This window comes from Capricornis sumatraensis, chromosome 19 (assembly GCF_032405125.1).
Source record: "Capricornis sumatraensis isolate serow.1 chromosome 19, serow.2, whole genome shotgun sequence".
Classification (NCBI taxonomy): Eukaryota; Metazoa; Chordata; class Mammalia; order Artiodactyla; family Bovidae; genus Capricornis; species Capricornis sumatraensis.
Genome location: NC_091087.1, coordinates 38,146,446 through 38,159,856, shown reverse-complemented (window position 1 = coordinate 38,159,856; position 13,411 = coordinate 38,146,446). Strand labels below are relative to the sequence as shown.

The window sequence follows — 13,411 nt, the reverse complement described above, 5'->3', positions numbered from 1 at the left end:
GCACTGAAGAATTGATGGCTTCGACTGTGGCACTGGAAACGATTCCTGAAAGTCCCTTGGACTTCAAGGAGATCAAACCAGTCAATCCTAAAGGAAATCAACCCTGAATATTCATTGGAAGGACTGATGCTGAAGCTGAAGCTCCAATACTTTGGCTACCTGATGGGAAGAGCTGACTCATTGGAAAAGACCCTGATGCTGAGAAAGATTGAGAGCAGGAGGAGAAGAGGGCGACAGAAAACAGAGGATGAGATGGTTGGATGCCATCACCGACGTGAGTTTGGACATAAGTTTACGCAAACTCCAGAAGATAGTGAAGGACAGGTAAGCCGCGTGCTGCAGTCCAGGGGGTCACAAAGAGTCGGACACAACTGAGTGGCTGAACAATGAACAACAACTAGACTGAGGGCTGTCCCATCAGGGGAGCAGCTGGCTGGCCTTTCCTGGGGCATCAGGGCCAAAAGCAGAAGAAGCTCAACTGCACTGACAGGAGGAACAGGCAGCCAGGTTGGAGGACTTGGGAAACAACTTGGTCCTTTGTTTCAGTATAACTGGAAGCTGCTCAGACTGGGAGGCCTGGGTGCCCCTACCTTGCTGAGCAATGCTGATTTAGTGATGCTTTCTCTACCTGCACCTGATGAAGGGCAGAGATTAGAGAGGCATCCCACCCACCCTTTGCTTAAAAACCGTCTGCCCTCAGGTTGGTAGTAGATCCTACCTGGAGACTTGTAGTAAGAACAGACCAAGGAACCCTGTCCAGAGGTCCCCAACCTCCAGGATCTGAGGTGCTAGGTGCTCAATCATTTCAGTTGTGTCCGACTCTTTGTGAACCAATGGACTGCAGCTTGCCAGGCTCCTCTGTCCTTGGGATTCTCCAGGAAAGAATACTGGAGTGAGTTGCCATGCCCTCCTCCAGGGGACCTTCCAGACCCAGGGATCAAACCCCCATCTCCTGCATTGGCAGGTGGATTCTTTACCACTGAGCCACCAGGGAAGCCCAATGATCTGAGGTGGAGCTGATGTAATAAAGTACACAATAAATTTAATGTGCTTGAATTATCTCAAAACCATCCCTTCTTCTCCTGGTCCATGGAAACACTGTTTTCCACAAAACTAGTCCCTGGTGCCAAAAAGGTTGGGAACTGCTGCAATGATTAGACAAGGGACCCACTGGAGCAGGTCACTCACTGGACCACAGACTTGCAGATAGAATTCAGAGGGGTCTGTAGACTTAAACACACAAAAATGACACCTTTGTTTTCCTAACCTCTAAATGTAATTCAGCATTTCGCCCTATGGTGAATGCAAGCAACAAACCCCAATAATATTAGCAGCACTTGGAGTTCTGTCCCCACAGAAATCACCCATATTTTCATATCATATTACAGTGGTCACAGGTATCTTAAGATGCAGTTTGTGCTCTTCACTACTTCAAAATTAGGGTAGTTGTCGGATGCATTGCTAGGTCCTAGTGGATGGCTTAATAAAGAAACATGCATGACTATCTCAGAATTCAAAAAATATTTTGATTTACCATATTCCAATATAATTGATTTTATTTGCAATCCTATGTATTTTATTTTAGGTATTTAAAGACATTACGCTGAGAAGAGGTTTATGGCACCAAGAAAATAAAAGCATTAAGACCTCATACATCCAAAGTAACCTTCGCAGTGGACAGAAGTTACAGGTCACATCACCAAGGGAGAGGGGTTAGAATACAGATTCACAAGTTGGGTTCTCTGGGAAGCTTACTCTCAGAAGGGGTTTAGAGTTCAGAGTTCAAAAGGAAGTGACTTTGGGATCCATACCTGAGGAAGGGAGAGTGAGGAAGAGGGACTGGGCAGAGGGAAAAAATGTAGTCTTCATAGATGTCTCGGCCTGCCCCTTGTGAAGTTCTGGGCCTGGGATGACTCTTCAGATTTGCCATGAGTTGGGGTGTCGATCCCAAGCCGACTGTTGACTAGTTATTAGAAGCAATCATTCCTGGAAAGGGATAAGACCTTGGGCAAGACTGCTCTTGCAGCCATGATATTTTCCAAAGGGAGTCTGCAGCTGAGGGCTCCCTGCCAGCAGAAGCCACCCATCCTTGAGGGGACCTGGTGACGGCTCACAATCTGCCAGGGCCTCTACCTAAGGCCCACGGCAGCTGGATCCCCGCATGGAGTCCCGGACCTGTCATTTTTAAAGCTCTTCCAATGATTCTGATGCTCTACACAGTTTGGAAGTCATTGATCCCAGAACTGGAAGGGTGGCGGCGGGGGTGGGGGCTGGACTCTGAGATCCTGGCATCCAAGGGACTTGTTCAAGGCCAGGAGGCTGCTGATCTGGCCGAGTCTATTGGCAAATTTCCATTTACTAATTATACTACGCTGGGCCCTGGGGGTCCATCAGTGAGCAAAAGAGACATAGTTTTTGCCCTCAGGACACTTATAGTCCAGGATCTCACAAACCTTTCAGTACAGGAGGCTGTATGGGGAACTGAGTTGGCACAACTTCTCTGCAGGGCAAGTTGGCAATATTATCAAAATTATAAAGGAACCTACTCAGCATATCTACTTCTAGGTATTTATCCTGCAGATAGATCTCCACATGGGTGTAGTGACAAATGTAAAGGATATTCACCAAGAAATTATTTATAGTAACAAACAACTGGAAAACCTCAGTGTTCAATAGAGACTGGTTGAATAAATGTAGTGCGCACAAAGGAATCCTATGTTGCTATTTGAAAAAGAGCTCTGTATACATATACATATGAAAAAACCCAACAACAACACTGCAAGACATATTAGTAAACAAAAAATAACAATAAAAGGAAGATGCAGAATCATATATAATGTCAAATTTGGGGTGGGAAAAAAGGGGAAATATTTATGTGGATCCATAGGCTGTATATTGTCACCCTGCTTATTTAACTTATATGCTGAGTACATCATGAGAAACGCTGGGCTGGAAGAAACACAAGCTGGAATCAAGATTGCCAGGAGAAATATCAATAACCTCAGATATGCAGATGACACCACTCTTATGGCAGAAAGTGAAGAGGAGCTAAAAAGCCTCTTAATGAAAGTGAAAGAGGAGAGTGAAAAGTTGGCTTAAAGCTCAACATTCAGAAAACGAAGATCACGGCATCTGGTCCCATCTCTTCATGGCAAATAGATGGGGAAACAGTGGAAACAGTGTCAGACTTTATTTTTCTGGGCTCCAAAATCACTGCAGATGGTGACTGCAGCCATGAAATTAAAAGACGCTTACTCCTTGGAAGAAAAGTTATGACCAACCTAGATAGCATATTCAAAAGCAGAGACATTACTTTCCAGCAAAGGTCCGTCTAGTCAAGGCTATGGTTTTTCCAGTAGTCATGTATGGATGTGAGAGTTGGACTATAAAGAAGGCTGAGCGCCGAAGAATTGATGCTTTTGAACTGGGGTGTTGGAGAAGACTCTTGAGTCTCTTGGACTGCAAGGAGATCCAATCAGTCCATTCTGAAGGAGATCAGCCTTGGGATTTCTTTGGAAGGAATAATGCTAAAGCTGAAACTCCAGTACTTTGGCCACTTCATGCGAAGAGTTGACTCCTTGGAAAAGACTCTGATGCTGAGAGGGATTGGGGGCAGGAGGAGAAGGGGACGACTGAGGATGAGATGGCTGGACGGCATCACGGACTCGATGGACGTGAGTCTGAGTGAACTCCGGGAGTTGGTGATGGACAGGGAGGCCTGGCGCGTGCTGCGATTCATGGGGTCGCAAAGAGTCGGACACGACTGAGCGACTGAACTGAACTGATGAGTTCTCAGGCTTCCCTAGTGGCACAGTGGTAAAGAATCTGCCTGCCAGTGCAGGAGAGGTGGGTTCAACCCCTGGGTCGGGAATATCCCCTGGAGGAGAGCAGGAAATGGCAATCCACTCCAGTATTCTCGCCTGGAAAATTTCATGGACGGAGTAGCCTGGTGGGCTACAGTCCTGGAGTTGCAAAGAGTCAGACGCAACTGAGCGGCTGAGCATATACGCCTGAGTTCTCAGTTGCCCAAGAGTTTTTCATTTTAATGAGGGAATCAATCTGTCCAGTTAGAAAAACAAACCACCAAAGGTTTCTCAGACAGAGAGAATTTAAGTCAGGGAATTGACTAGACAAGTGGTGTAAGAGATGAGAAGCCACATAGGGGAAGGCAAGGCAGCTCAGAAACTATCAACTCAAAGAAGCTGCTGGACCTGTCGCCTGGAAGGACCAAGGGATGAGGCTGTTCCTGGGCTGGAGGAGCTGGAGTCCCAGTGGGTCTGGAACCCTGGCAGATGCACCCTTCATCCATGGAAGAGACACAGCTGCTGCTGAGAATCCACACATGGCAGAGAAGGAGGGGAACAGAGGACCTTTTTTCTCCCCCGTCTGCCCTTTATTTCCTGCTGGGTGCCTGCCCTCAACTTGTGCTCAACCTGAAGACGGCCGACCCAGGATCTTAGAAACAGTAGCCTGTGAGGAACAGCGTCTTCCGGCACAGAGAAGGGCAGGGGAGGCGAGATTTGGACTTGTGGGCTAGCGTAACAATGCATGAACGTGATGAAGACCAAAGTGTTAGTCGCTCTATTGTGTCCAACTCTTTGAGACCCCATGGACTGTAGCCTGCCAAGCCCCTCTGTCTATGGGATTCTCCAGGCAAGAATACTGGAGTGGGAAGCCGTTCCCTTCTCCAGGGATCAAATCCAGGTCTCCCGCATGGCAGGCGAATTCTTTACCATCTGAGCCACAGGAGTACGTGCTTATAAAATGCACATAAGAAGTAGTAACAGCTTGGCCTCTAGTTGCTGGAGATTGGGAGGGAAACTTTATATTAAGTTCCCCTGGTACTTTTCAATTTTGTACCATGTGCTCGCATTGCCTTTTTGAAACAAGATGCCTGCCTGACATTCCCTGGAGGCACAGGGAATATTTTGTACATCAGAAAGGGCAAGGCTGTTAAATTTTTTCATTGAGAAAAGTCCTGGAAAAATAGTGCTAGCAAAATCTCCCCCTAAATCTCCTGTGATTATACCAACCACCCCCTACCAAGAGAGCATAGCTCTTTTTCTGTGGGTCTTTCTTACAAGTGTCCTCTTCCAATCTCTCCTTTCACGGCCCCATCCCTGAGAGGAAGAAGCATGGCCCTGAGCGGAGGCAGAGCGGTGGGGAGAGCAAAGAGATGTGGGGAATATCTTTCCCTCTCATCAGCAGCTGGCCGGCTGCATGATCTCACACCACAGCTGTAGCCACTTAGAAAACTGCCAGCCGGAAGACCTCAGCTCACGGCTTAGAGCTGCGCCTGCCTGCCAGAGCACCGGGCTTACCACCTCCTGGCAGCGGCGGCTGCTCCAGAGTGGGGCTCTCACCCTCCCCCAGGGAACAGCACACACTGGCTGCCGCTGCCAAAGCCCCAGATGCCCATGGGAGGATGGCACAGGACCCTGTGCTCTTGGGCTCTGCCCCTGATGGATGTCACATTCTACATTCAATACTCCATAAAGAAGGGCAATGGAAGAAGGGAGGGGCCCCTTCTTTGAAAATTTACCCTTGAACTCTGTGACGGGAAAGCAGAAGCAGGCAAAGTGTAAGTGACTTGCCCGAGGTCACACTGCTTGAGTGGGGCAGAGGCAGGATGCAACCCGATTCTGGGTGGGATCATGAGTCCAGCCCTCTCACTGAAGGACAGGAACTCCAAGGCTACCAGGGAGGTCACAGAGACGTCGGCCCAGGGTCTGTGTCCTTCTCTGCTGCCTCCCTTGACCGTTTTGTTGTTGTTCAGTCCGACTTTGCAGCCCGACTCTGCAGACCCCATAGACTGCTACATGCCAGGCTTCCCTGACTTTCACTGTCTCCTGGAGTTTGCCCAAGTTCATGTCCATTGAATTGGTGATGCCATCCAACCGTCTCATCCTCTGCTGCCCTCTTCTCCTTTCTCCTTCAATCTTTCCCAGCATCAGGGTCTTTTCTAATGAGTTGGCTCTTCACATCAGATGGAACTTCAGCATCAGTCCTTCTAATGAGTATTCAGGATTGATTTCCTCTAGGATTGATTGGTTTGATCTCCTTGTAGTCCAAGGGACTCTGAAGAGTCTTCTCCAGCACCACAATAGCAATTTCTCACTAAAGCTCTCTGAATCTTCGTTTTCTTGGGTATAAGATGGGACCACTAACACACATCTAAAAGGTTTTGATGAGGTTTGCCAAAGACAGTAATGCTTCTGGCACATATGTCTCCACAAATATGAGTGCCCTTCTTCCTTCTCTTTAGCTTGTCCTGAAACCTCACAGATTGCTTGAGGCTCAGACAAGAACACTGCCCTTCCTCCAGAAGCCTCGGGTTTTGCCAAAATCCCTGGGCAGGCCTGGGAGCTAGGCTCTGCATTCTGGATACTTCTGCCCTGAAACCCAGATCCAGATTCGCTTGGCTTGCCATCCTAACTCAAGACAGCGAGTGCAAACGTTGGGTTAACTTCCCCTGTTATTAACATTTCCAGGACTGTGTTCCCAAGTAAATTCTGAACAATTTTCCAAAAAAAAAAGGAGATGAAAATGCTCCATCATCTTGAGCCTCTGACTCCTCAAAGGCAGGGCTAAGTGGGTTCTCTGGCAGATGGACTTGCATTAGCACATCTGGGACTCTGTTCAGCTCCCCCATATCTGCCCCTCTTCCCCCACCCCCGCCCCCATCATGATGATCTAAATAAGCAACCGGATCTATTGCTGAATGGGATGGCTTATACCTGTGCTTCTAAGACAAGTCTCCCTGGTGAATGTCCCAGGCCTGGCTCCTGGCCCCAGAGCTCTCCTTTCTTTATGATGGAGCCCAGCTCTCATTGTGGGCTCAGCCCCTCTCCAGCCTCTGAGACTGAGGTTGTCAATGGTTGGTACCAATGGAAGGAGCCCGAGGCTGCTACTTACCTTGGTGGCTTAATTTCAGATCGTCCTCGCTATGGGCCTCACTGTGACCTCCCACCTGGAGTGTTACCTCTGCTGTGTCAGCTCCCATAGCATACTGCAGCTGCTCACTTGGCTAGACTTCCCTTGTTGCCTGTAACAGCTGGACCTGCTGTCAGCTTCCCTGAGCCATCCTCATTCTCTCTCTCATCTGCTAATGTCTGCTCTGTGCAGCTCCTGGGCATGGAAATTGGAGATGAAGGAGATACAGCCCCTGGTCCCCTAAGTCCCCAGGACTAGCAGAAGAGACAGGCATTAATGAGACAGCTACAGCCCAGGGTGGCCAGCGCTCTGTTGGAGCAATGTACGAGGAACTCTGGAAAAAAATAAACAAAACAAATAAGGGAAGAAGCATTGAAGTTCTCTCAGAGGAGTCAAGGGTGGTATTCCAGTTATTTCTTGCTCCAAAACAAACCACTCTAAAACTTAGTGGCACAAAAATCCACGCACATTTACAGATTATAGAGGTCAGGAATTTGGACAGGGTGCTGTGAGGCTAGCACTTCCCTGTTCTATGATACCTTGGGCTTCAGCTGGGGTGACTCTACAGGCTGGACGTAGACCTGAAGATTGGGTGTCGGGGCTGGGCTGGCTGAAGAATGGGCTCAGCTGGCACTGTTGACCAGAGTACCTACTTGTGGCTTCTCCAGCATGGTGGTCTCAGGATAGTTGGGCTTTTTATATGGTGTCTCAGGGATTTCAGAGTGAGTGTTCTCAGTGAACAAGCTGGAAGCTTCATAGACTTTTATGACCTAGCCTCAAAAGGAATGCAGTACTACTCCCAACATGTTCTATGGGTCAAGCAGTCATAAGACGGGTTATAGAATCCACTTCTTCATGGGAGGAGAAGCAAAAAAAAATTTTTTTGCAGCTGTATTTCAAACTGCTACAGAAGGTCTTCTGGAAGAGACACTCTGAGCTAAATTTTAAAGGCAGAGTAGAAATTCGCCAGACGGACAAAGTGGGGAGGGTGTCCCAGACTGAGATATAAGCATATGCAAAGTCCCAGGGACACAAGAGTGGGTTGTATTACATGAAATAAATCAGATTTCCTAGGAGCTCAGCAAGGTATCCTGACTGTCTCTCACCAAGCGGTTATTCTCTGCTGGTCCTCCCCAGACTGCCAGGGCCCACTGTGCCCCCGAGTTCAGACACCAGCTCCCCAACTGAGAGCTCATCTCAATCAGGGATTTAAATGGCATATCTACATCCCAGTGGTCCCACCTGGCTCCCCAGGCTGTTGTGAGCACGCAGGGAGATGCCACCTGGAAGAGGCTTGAATACAGTCTAGCCACTCCCCACACACATGTTCTCATCTTCAGCTCTCGATTTAGAAGCCCTTGCAGCTCAGCCAAAGCTTTCTTGGTTTGGTTTCTTACAGCACTGAAGGCTCTGTGTCTGTTGGCTTGAATCCCAGCAATTCTTTCCATAATGGTTATTCCTTTTGATTGTAGGCATAAAAACTCAGACTAGATTAAACAAAAAGGGGAAATTACTGGTTCTTGTAACTAAAATGTTCTAGAAGTGAACTATGGAGTTTAAACAGTATCAGAATTCTATCTCTTCCTCTAAGCTTCTTAGCTGTACATTTTTCTGTATTGACCATTTTCAGGCAGCATCTCCACAAAAGTAATGACCATTGGCTTGAAAGCTCTGCTGCTGCTGCTAAGTCGCTTCAGTCATGTCTGACTCTGTGCGACCCCATAGACGGCAGCCCACCAGGCTCCCCTATCCCTGGGATTCTCCTGGCAAGAACACTGGAGTGGGTTGCCATTTCCTTCTCCAATGCATGAAAGTGAAAGTGAAGTCTCTTAGTCGTGCTCGACTCTTCGCGACCCCATGGACTGCAGCCTACTAGGCTCCTCCGTCCATGGGATTTTCCAGGCAAGAGTACTGGAGTGGGGTGCCATTGCCTTCTCCGGGCTTGAAAGCTGTCCGCTTAACAAATTCTGAGAGCCAGAAAACCCAGCCAAAAGAGGGTTCCTCTTCCCTGGGGCCCCTTCCTTCCCAAAGAGGGTTCTGATTGGCCCAGCTCCGATCACATGCCCCTTCCCAGAACCAATCACCGGGGCCAAGAACATGTAGTGTTCTGACTATGACTGAATCAAGCTAAGTAGGGGTTAAGGGTTACCCCTGCAGTAACCACATAGAATCACTTCATTTCAAAAAATAAGGTTTGTTTAACTAGAATGGAAAAGGAAAATGTGAAGGGCAGGCAAAATTTAGCTGCTATGGTCCCAGAGCCACTAAACAGTTGCCCAGTTTGTGCACTCTGCAAGGGAGGATGGAGTGCCTTCTGTATTTGCCCAGAGAACATTTCTTTTTCTAATTCACACAAAAGTGGATATGTGGGCTACTGCCAGTCTTTGCAAAGTCGACCACACACTCTCCATTTCCCAGTATTTCAATACTGCCTGGAAAATCCCTCCTCCTTCTTCATGTCCTTGTTCAAATGCCTTCTCCCCCTTGAACTGACTGTGATGAATCATGAGTTTCCCATGTGTGCTAAGCTGCTTCAGTCATGTCCGACTCTGCCACCCCATGGACTGTAACCCATCAGGCTCCTTTGTCCATGGGATTCTATAGGCAAGAATACTGGAGTGCGCTGCCATTTCCTATTCCAGAGGGTCTTCCCAACCTGAATTCCCCACAGGCTCTCAGAATTATAGCTTCTGCCTCAGTTCAGGGTCATACAGTTGAACAGTTGTGTTTCCTTATCCATATCTCCTCACCTGGCCAAAGACGGGCTCCAGGAAAACAGGGAGTGGGTGTGAGCTCCCCTCTCTGGCTGGCAGGAGGGCTGCAAAGGTGCGATCTGTTCAGTGGATGGGAAGAGACCAGAACAATCCTTGCTGCCTAGCCTCTCTCTTACCTGTGGCTGCAGCAGCCAATTACAGGGGAATGCGAGTCTGGCACTTTGGTTATAAAATGACTGTTGGCCTGATCCGTGCATCTTCTATCTCCCCTCTCCTAGCCCCTGCAAACCTTGCCCAAAGGAAGGGGCCTTGAATGGTGCATCCACAGGGCCACCACCCAAGGCAGGGGCTCCGGAAATCTAGCACCTTTCTCCAGGAGGCCTCTGAGGAAGAGAAGGTGGCTGGGCTCCATCCGGGCCTCACTGAGGACTGCCAGGCCACTGCTCCAGGGCTCAGCTCTAGCTCCTGATTAAAACCAGATCCAGGGGCTTGGAACCTTTGGTGAAACTAGATACCTATCGACGGAGGCAAAGGAAATATACTGTGGGAGGGAGGGAATCTGGCCAGCAGCCCGGCAGCCCTGGGCTGGGCAGCAGGTTGAGCTTTCCTTCTGAAAGGTCCCCAGGAGCCCTTGCTATGTGAGGTGATGACAGCTCTAAGAAACTGGAGACTAGAGGAACACACCCACTGCTCTGTCACTGGCTTCCCACTTCTCTTTGTCTGCTTTTTTTTCTTTAGATAGAAGGCCTGGGTTCAAACCCACTACCAACTTTTATCCATTTGGGGTAAAGTTATTTAACCTCTCTGAGCCTCAGTTTTATCATCTGTAAAATGGGGATAAAAATTGTACCAACTTGATTAGTTTATTGTCAGATTAAAAGTGATACTGCCTGAAAAGTGCTTAGCACAGAACTTGGGATAGCGTGTGTCCTGTCAATCGCTTCAGTTGTGTCTGACTCTTTGTGACCCTATGGACTATAGCCCACCAGGCTCCTCTGTCCATGGGATTCTCCAGGCAAGAATACTGGAGTAGGTTGCCATTCCCTTCTTCATGGGATCTTCCAGACTCAGGATTGAACCCAAGTCTCAAGTCTCCTGCATTGGCAGGAGGGTTCTTTACCGCTAGGACCACCTGGGATGCCTTGGGACAGAGTAAACCCTTATTAAATGTCAGTTATTGTTATACTGTCTTATTTTTCCCCCCTATGAGAAGCCATTTGGTATCATTAAATTATAAACACTATTTTGTAGTCCCTTGAAGAGCTCTCATTTTCCTAGGCCCTGGGCTTGGGGCACATTCCTCCCCCACAGCAGGACACCTGGCTTCTGACTTTACCTTCTTACCCCAGCACATGGTGGAGGCAACAGGCTGAGAGGGCTGAAGCCAGGCTAGGAACCTGGATGAGCTTCCAGGGGGTTCCTTGGGTGGGAGATGGGGCTGGGGGTTGGGCCTGGTGCTCAGGTGTGGGGGCTTACCCTGTGCTCTCGGCCTATGACTTCTGTGGAGGAACTGCCTGTGCCCCTCAGGTTGGAGTGGAGCTGGTGCCCCAAGGTGGCCCAGAGACCCCTCAGCCTGAGGGCGAGACAGGAGCTGGGATGGAGAGCAACCCCAGCTCCGAGGGAGCCTCTCCGGAGCCCTGCACCGCCCCCGCTGGCGCCGTGAAGCTGCACAGGAAGCTGGAGCTGAACCCCAAGGAGTCCCAGGACATCAAAGCTCTTCAGAAAACCCCCGAACAATCTGCCAAGCTCGTAAAGCAGAAAAGGTCACCCTGGAATCTACTCAGGCTGCTGTGGGGCTCACCCTAGGGGTTCTCTTTGGGAAGGTGTTCAGCTAAATTACAATCTACCGTTTTGAGGCTTTGAGGCTCAGTTTCAAGGACATGTATAAGCTGTGGCCCCTGCTGCAGAGGGGGGTAGAGGAAACTGACAAGAATGAGAATCTGCAGGAGATACGCAAGGCAGAAAGCCCCATGCAGGCCTGTAAGAGAAAGCAGACGAGTATGGAGCGTTGAGTGAGAGGCAACCTGGACAGCAACAGGAAGAACAGAGGCTTCCTGCAGTGCCTGAAGCCCACCCTGCAGCAGCCTAGTGGCCCAGCATTTTGGGCTTGAGAAGGATGTGGTTCTGCAACCATTGCCAGAAGGGCTAATAATCAAGCAATGACTGTTCATTCCCAAGGAGAGGACTTTGAGGTTGCTGCAAAATCCTTGAGGTCTCTTTTCTCAGGGGGACCAATACCTTTTCCTGTGGTGCAGGGCCCCATTTTGGTACCCCAGGATATGGGGGCCCTCACTTCACTAGTCTGTACTCCTTAGTCCCATTCCCTGAAGGTGAGGCCTTTCCCCCAGGAGTCTGTCACTGCTCTGGGCTCTCCCGTGCATTCAAACCGCAGGACCTGCCCTTCCTAGGAATGGGGGGCAAAGGAACAGGAGAGCTAGGGAGAGAATCCTGTGGGTTTGTACTGGGGGGTGGGGGATTAAGTTCTTCATTCACTAAGAGAGGAACTGGGAACACAAAGGGTTTGGGGGAAGGGAGTTTGGGGAACTTGTTGAAGGGAAGGTGAAGTTCACTGATGCTCTTGATTTTAATCCCCACATCAGTCATCACTATGTTCTTCCATGAAGAAGTCTGGGACCTAAAAAAATGAACACAATCTCTGGTGATTACTGCAAGGGAAACATTTCATGTCACCAGTGGTAGAAAAAGCATTGATTCTGGGGTCAGACAGCCCAGGATTGTAATCCCAGCTCTGCCATTTACAAACTGGGTAACTCACTCCAAGGACTTAACCTTTCTAAACCTCAGTGCTCCTACCTATAAAATGGGACACTGATATTACCTGACTTGCCTACGTCCCAAGATTGCTGTGCATGTCACAAAGGATACATGTGTGAACAGTACTGGACACTATACACAGCCATACACCTTGGTCATTGTTATCTCTGCTTCCACTATTGTGGCTTGTTGCTGTCTTCTTTTCTCTTCTTTGGTCCTTCTCTTCCTTTCCCCAAAGTCTTGAGTCAAAAAACTTCATGGGGTCATAGTGTTAGGAGCCAGGAGAACTTTGTGATCATGGGTTCAGTTTTTCTATTAGCAATCACTTGGGGAAACACAAAGAAATTCAGATTCCTAGGCTCTATCCCAAACCTCGACAAGAATCAGGATTTCTTACTTTTTAAATGAAAATTTGTTTTAAATTACAAAAGTAATACATACTCTTTCTAAATGAATTCCAGCAATACAGAAATAATGAGAGTTAAAAACAGCCAATTCTCAGAGGGAACTGCTATTTAGCAGTTTGGTGTGTGTCCTCGAGGGTTTTGTATTTGTCTTGAAAAGAGCTGACCATGTAGCTTTTATTTTTCCCATTAAACAAGATCGTCACTCATTTTTAAAAACGATATAGCTTGGACATCTTTTCACATCAGTACACATGCATACGCCTCATTCTCCTTGACAGCTGCAGAGAATTCCATGCTGTGGTTTATTGTGGTTAGTTTAACCATTTCTCTGTTGGTGGACATTTTGGATTCCCTCTGGTGATTCATATGCAGCCAGTCCAGCCTCTGTTCACATTTGGCAACCTCTGCTCTGCACAGATGGGGAGTGAGAGCCTCAGGGAAGGGATGTCAAGAACAAGAGCAACTTACAAAGCAAATTAGTGGCAAAGCCAGTCTTACAATTATGATCCTCTCATGTGCTCTTTGCATTCAACTATATCATTACAGTTATTATTTTTTTTAATGACCTAGGGAACTTAATAT

The 13,411-nt window shown here is 48.4% G+C and overlaps 1 pseudogene; it reads left to right on the top strand.

Annotated features, from left to right (window-relative positions):
- The first annotated feature begins 247 nt into the window (after positions 1-247).
- On the top strand, positions 248-12,055 carry LOC138094974 (POU domain, class 5, transcription factor 1 pseudogene; annotated as a pseudogene).
- The last annotated feature ends 1,356 nt before the right edge of the window (positions 12,056-13,411 follow it).